Source organism: Chrysochloris asiatica, unplaced genomic scaffold (assembly GCF_000296735.1).
Source record: "Chrysochloris asiatica unplaced genomic scaffold, ChrAsi1.0 scaffold00018, whole genome shotgun sequence".
Classification (NCBI taxonomy): Eukaryota; Metazoa; Chordata; class Mammalia; order Afrosoricida; family Chrysochloridae; genus Chrysochloris; species Chrysochloris asiatica.
Window position 1 is genome coordinate 19,586,953 of NW_006408536.1, and position 6,445 is coordinate 19,593,397.

Genomic DNA, 6,445 nt, shown 5'->3' on the forward strand with positions numbered 1-6,445 from the left:
TATATATATATATATATGGTAGCGTAGTGGTTACGAATTGAGCTGGGAACCACAGGTCAGCAGTTCGAAACTACCAGCTGTTCCGCAGAAGAAAGATAAGGCATTCTGCTCCTGTAAAAATTTACAGCCTCATGGTGATGTCATGTGTGCAGCACTGAAAAGCTTCAGAGGGGTTTCAAGGACCTTTCAGAAACAAATTGCCAACCCAATCTTTCGAGGTCCCTCTGCGTGCATTGGAACCACCAATCTTCAGCTAGTAGTCAAGCTCTTTACTGTTTGTACTCCTCAGGGACTCACATGTATCTATTCTACTCTCTGAGGCTGGTGAGCAAGAGAATGAGTACAGGGAGAGAGTTGAAGAGATAGAGAGGCCCCAGGCAGTATGGGGTGCCCTTATTTCAAGTGTCCAGCTGATCTTTAAGGAGTCCCTGGGTGATGCAAATGGTTAAAGTGTTCAGCTAACCCAAAGTTCTCCCTTGGTCAAAAGCTGACTTTTGTAGAAGTCCTGGTGTGGCAGTGTGGATATAGCACTGGACTGCAAGTTGGGCTTGAACCACAGGTCTGCAGTTCACACTCACCAACTGCTCCCTGGAAATCCTGTATAGGGTCGCTGAGTCAGAACCTACTAGGTGTCACTTAGCAACACAACAAGAAGGAGAGAAGGGGGTCCTAGTGTGGTGCTGTAGGGTTAGCACTGGACTGCTATTTGAAGGTCAGCTGTTCAAACCCACCAGCCACTCCTCAGAAATCCTATATAGGCTGGCTATGAGTTGCAATAAAAACAGGGAGGGAGGGGCGGGGGCATTTGCTCACTTGGAGAGTTGTTGTTGTTATGTGTCGTGGAGTCGGTTCCGACCCATAGAGACCCTATACAGGGTTTCCGAAGTTGTAAATCTTTACGGGAGCAGAGAGCCTCATTTTCCTTCCGCGGAACAGCTGGTAATTTTGAACTGCTGACCTTGAGGTTTGCAGCCTGATTCGTAGAATGAGGTTAAAAATGAAGATTGGAGAGAGAATCCGGATAGCAGTGAGGAGAGGCACTTGGGGAGTCGCAGCGTCCGCTCGTCACTCACCTAATGCTCACTTTGGTGTCTGCAGCACCCTTCACTTCCTTCCTCAGTGGCAAGAACCAGCTGGCAGAAAGTCACCATGTGCAGTCTCAAGATTCATGCCAGAGAGATCTTTGACTCCCATGGAAACCCCACTGTTCAGGTTGATCTTTATACTGCAATCAGTCTTTTCAGAGCTGCTATTCCTAGCGGTGTCTCAACTGCTATCTATGAGGCCCTGGAGCTCCGGGACAATGAGAAGACCCGCTATCTGGGGAAAGGTGTCGCAAAGGCTATTGAGCACATCAATACAACTATTGCACCTGCCCTGGTTAGCAAGAAGCTGAACGTTGTGGAACAGGAGAAGATTGACAAACTGATGACAGAGATGGACGGAACTGAGAACAAGTCGAAATTTGGGGCCAATGCCATTCTGGGTGTGTCCCTTGCTGTCTGCAAGGCTGGAGCTGTTGAGAAGGGGGTCCCCCTGTACTGTCACATTGCTGCATGGCTGGCAATTCTGAAGTCATCCTATCAGTTCCCACTTTCAACGTGATCAACGGTGGCTCTCAGGCTGGGAATAAGCTGGCCATGCGGGAGTTCATGATCCTCCCCGTCGGAGCATCAAACTTCAAGGAAGCCATGCGCATCGCAGCCGAGGTTTACCACAACCTGGACAACGTCATCAAGGAGAAGTATAGAAAGGATGCTACCAACGTGGGGGATGAAGGCAGGTTTGCCCCTAACATTCTGGAGAACAAAGAAGCCCTATAGCTGTTTGAGAATATGATTGGAAAAGCTGGTTACACTGACAAGGTGGTGATGGCATGGACGTAGCCGCCTCAGAGTTCTTCCGGTCTGGGAAATATAACCTGGACTTCAAGTCTCCTGATGACCCCAGCAGGTACATCTCACCTGACCAGCTGGCAGACCTGTACAAGTCCTTCATCAAGGACTACCCAGTGGTGTCTCTCGAGGACCCCTTTGACCAGGATGACTGGGATGCTTGGGTGAAGTTTACTTCCACTTCAGGGATCCAGGTAGTAGGGGACGATCTCACAGTGACCAACCCAAAGCAAGCTGCCAAGGCCGTGAGCGGGAAATCATGCAACCGTCTCCTGCTCAAAGTGAACCAGATCGGCTCCGTGATTGAGTTTCTTCAGGCGTGCAAGCTGGCCCAGTCCAATGGGTGAGGTGTCATGGTGTCTCATCGTTCTGGGGAGACTGAGGATACCTTCACTGCTGACCTGGTTGTGGGTCTCTGCACTGGGCAGATCAAGACGGGCCCACCATGCCGATCTGAGAGCTTGGCCAAGTACAACCAGGTCCTCAGAATTAAAGAGGAGCTGGGCAGCAAGGCTAAGTTTGCCAGCCAAAAGTTCAGAGACCCCTTTGCCAACAAAGCTGTGGGCAGGCAAGCCTCCAGTCAGCTAATTAGACCTCTGCTCCTGATGTGGACGGCAGCCTCAGACATCGTAGTTAGCTGATGTTCTCACTGTGGCATTAGACCTGTGGCCCAAGCCAAGCTTGACCATCTGGAACCTTGTTGGAAACCCTAGCTGTGTAATCATGTGAGCGGCCCCAATCCTTGTTTTTCTCACCATGCTTCCCACCAAGTGTCAGGCCATGTGTACTCCAGTGTGATCTCCAAGGTGCCAACAGGCAGCATCCCCAGTGGTTTGTGTGCAAAGTAAAAAAAAGCGTCAGTAACCCATTAAAAAAAAAAAAAAGTGTTAGAGGGAAGCCTGGCATGTGTGGGGAGAAGCAGGGTGGGACCTGGGTGGCTGGTGGAGTATGTTAGATATCAGACAGTTTTGGACTGCAGCTTTTAGGGCCAAGCAGAGGGACAGGTTTTGGTATTATCTCTTGGACATGAGCCAGGGAGGCAAATGCACTTTATGTGCAACCATCACCTGTCTGTCTATGGGCTTTCAAGTTGCTTTGGTGCTGCACAGGTATCAGGGGAGATTCCAGACCAAGACAGACTAGAATGACAGGCGTGGCAATCTACTTCTGAAAGGCAGTCAATGAAAGCCCTATGGAGCACACTGGCCCCGTCCGTAACCTACCATGGCGATGGTGTAGGGTCAGACGTTTCATTCTGTTATGTCTGGGATTGCTATGAGTTGGGGGCCGATAAGGGCAACTAACAACAACAACATGGAGGAAATTACTGGCTGGGTGGGGTTTGTCAATTTGAGGGTTCACAAAACTGAAAGTGCCATTGTCTGCCAAAAGAACCAACAGATCTGTGTTGGAAGAAGTGCAGCCAGAGTGCTCCTTGGAGGCCAACATGGCCAAACTTTGTCTCTCATACTTTGGACATATTGTCAGGAGGGACCAGTTGATGGAGAAGGATATCATGTGTGGAGGGTCAGAGAAAAAGAGGAAGACCCCCAGTGAGATGGATTGGCCAGGTGGCAGCATCAATGGACTCAAGCATGGCGACGATTGTGAGGTTGGCCCAGAACAGGGCAGTGTTCCGTTCTGTTGTGCATAGGGTTGCTATGAGTCGGTAACAACTTGATGGCACCTAACAACAACAACAACAACAACAACATCCTTCAAGAATGTAAAGGTTCTGTCTGACTTGGCCAAAACTGCATTCGAGTTTTAGAAAAGTCTGGAAGCTGCAGAAACTATTTAAATGCTGTAAAAAGATAAAGTTACCCATATCCAGTTTACAACATCATGTGATCTGAAGATTGCAATCGCTTTTAATTAGGGAGCTAAGTCAGCTTTGGTCTTCTGTCTCTTATGCCACCTAGAGTATTGAGCGAAAGCCTGCCTGACAAATCGTCTGCATTTGACTGTTCGGGGTCTCAGTTGTTCATTGATCTTTGCCTAGAGTCTTACTGAAAATGCATGTGGGAAGCTTGACCCCAGAGTCGGGAGTGGTTTGCTATAAAAATCAATGTTAAGACATGGCCATCCAGTAATGTCTTTTCTGTTTTCTACATCAATGGAGACGCAGTCATTTAATCCTGGTTTAAATAAGGTCAGAGGAAAGCAGGGCTTCCCTGCAGAACTACGGATCAGATAGAGTTTTCTCTAGAAGCCGGTAAGTACTGTAGGAACATTCTAATCAAAGAGGCTCTGTGTGTTGGTCTCCCTGTAGACATGGGGTTGGGTCTTCAAAGACGGTACGGGCACTGGCAGCTGGACCCTTTCTTCTTGGGGGTGTTGATGTCTTGTTTTTCTTGTGTATGTCCCTATGTCTGTCTGCGGTCAAAAGTTCTCTGAAGCGTGCACCCTTTCTTGCTCTTGCAAGCCCTTTCAGAGACTAGCCACAAAGTCCTTCCAGTGACCGAAGTATGCCACCATGCTAATTAGGCACCTTAGAACTTGACCTCTGATGGCCAGGTCCCACCCCTAGAAGTCCCAGATGAATTGGTCTGGGGTGGGGACTGGTGGCTCTGATGGGAGCGTCCCTTTGATCAGTTGTAGTTTGGGTTCCTGCCTCCTAGAATACTCATCCAATGTCAGCATAGCATTTCAGGAACAGCCTATGATCAGGTCAAGAGGTTTTGGAGCATTAAGGAGCTCTGGTAGTATAGTGGTTACGAATCGGGCTGCTCATCTCATGGTCAGCAGTTCGAAACCACCAGCTGTTCCGCAGGAGAAACATGAGGCTTTCTGCTCCCGTAAAGATTTACAGCCTCGGAAACCATGTACAGTGTCGCTATGAGTCAGAACCGACTCCACGGCACATAACAACCACCACCACCATGGAGTCCTAGTGTAGTGCCATAGGATAAGCATTGGAATGCAAACCACAGGTCTGCAGTTTAAATCCACCAGCTGCTTCTTGGAAACCCTATTTAGGGTCCCTATGAGTCAGAACTGACTTGGTGGCTCTTAACAACAACAGCAACATGAGTAACATGACCCAGGCCATTGTGTTTTCAATAGCCTCATATGGATGCGAAAGCTGGACAGTGAATAAGGAGGATCGTAGAAGAATTGATGCCTTTGAATTGTGGTGTTGGAGGAGAATACTGAAAGTGCCATGGACTGCCAAAAGGAACCAATAGATCTGTTTTGGAAGAAGTGCAGCCAGAGTGCTCCTTGGAGGCCAGGATGGCTAAACTTCATCTCTCCTACTTTGGACATATTGTCCGGAGGAAACAATCATTGGAGAAGGATGTCATGCTGGGTAGGGTGGAGGGTCAGAGAAAAAGAGGAAGACCCCCAACGAGATGGATCAGCCAGGTGGCATCATTGATGGACTCAGGTGTGGCAGCGGTAGTGAGGTTGGCCCAGGATCGAACATTGTTTCGTTCTGCTGTGCATAGGGTCGCTATGAGTCGGTTCCGACTCGATGGCACCTGACAACAACAACAACAACATGAGTCAGAACTGACTTGGTGGCTCTTAACAACAACAGCAACATGACTAACTCTTTGCTTGTTAGGTTATACTAGGCTTTGAAACATATCACCTTCAGTTTTGTCACTTATGCCTCTGCATTTTTGGAGACTTCACTGAATAGGCATGGATAGGATCCTAAGCTATGAAATAGCCTAAAAATGAATGAAATATGACAGTTTGCCACATTCACTCAAGCTCTGGGAAAATGTTTTTATATATAGGAGAAATGGAGCCAATTTCTGTGGAGTACACTTTTCATAATCATAAATGACCAATTTCCTTCAATTTTTAAAATTGAATGTGTGTATGTGTGTGTGGTGCAACCAGAATGGTGGGCCACTCAAACACACTCACACACACCAACGTTCACTGCAGCATTGGCAACAATAACCACAAGGTGGAATTTAGCCAAGTGTCTACCAGCATATCCACACAGTGGAATAGTATTCAGCCAGAAAGAGAAATCAAAGTCTGGTACTCGCTACAACATGATGAATATGATGAACCTTGAAAAAGTTATGTTGAATAAGTCATACAGAAAAGGACAAAGATTGTCTGAGCCCATCCATATGAAATATCTAGAATAGATAAATGCAGATAGACCAAAATGTCTTAGTGGTGACCAAGGGTTGGGGGCAGTGGGCAGATGGGGAACCGCTGCTGAAGGGGTACTGAATTTCTGTTTAGGGGGACAAAAAACCTTTTGGTAATGGGTAGTGGTGATGTTAGCACAGCATTTGTGGATTTAATTGATGTCACTCAGTTGTATGAGGGCAAGTCAAACCGCATTGCTACTAGGGTTCTAATTCATACAAAAGGCTTCAAAAACTTGTAGAAAAAAATGGAATGAAAAGACAATGGGATTTTCCCATGAACTCTCTGAAGATCCCTCATACATGCGCAGGTTCATTCTGAGCCAAAATGTTTAAACATGCCTCTGCAATTAGTGGATGGCTACAGACAAGATCTCTCATTAATACACTTGTCTTACTATCCTTGTTGTTGTTGTTGTTGTCAGGTGCCAT

At 47.3% G+C, this 6,445-nt stretch overlaps 1 pseudogene; it reads left to right on the top strand.

The window, feature by feature from the left end:
- The first annotated feature begins 1,149 nt into the window (after positions 1 to 1,149).
- On the top strand, positions 1,150 to 2,536 carry LOC102821625 (annotated as a pseudogene).
- Positions 2,537 to 6,445: the final 3,909 nt, after the last annotated feature.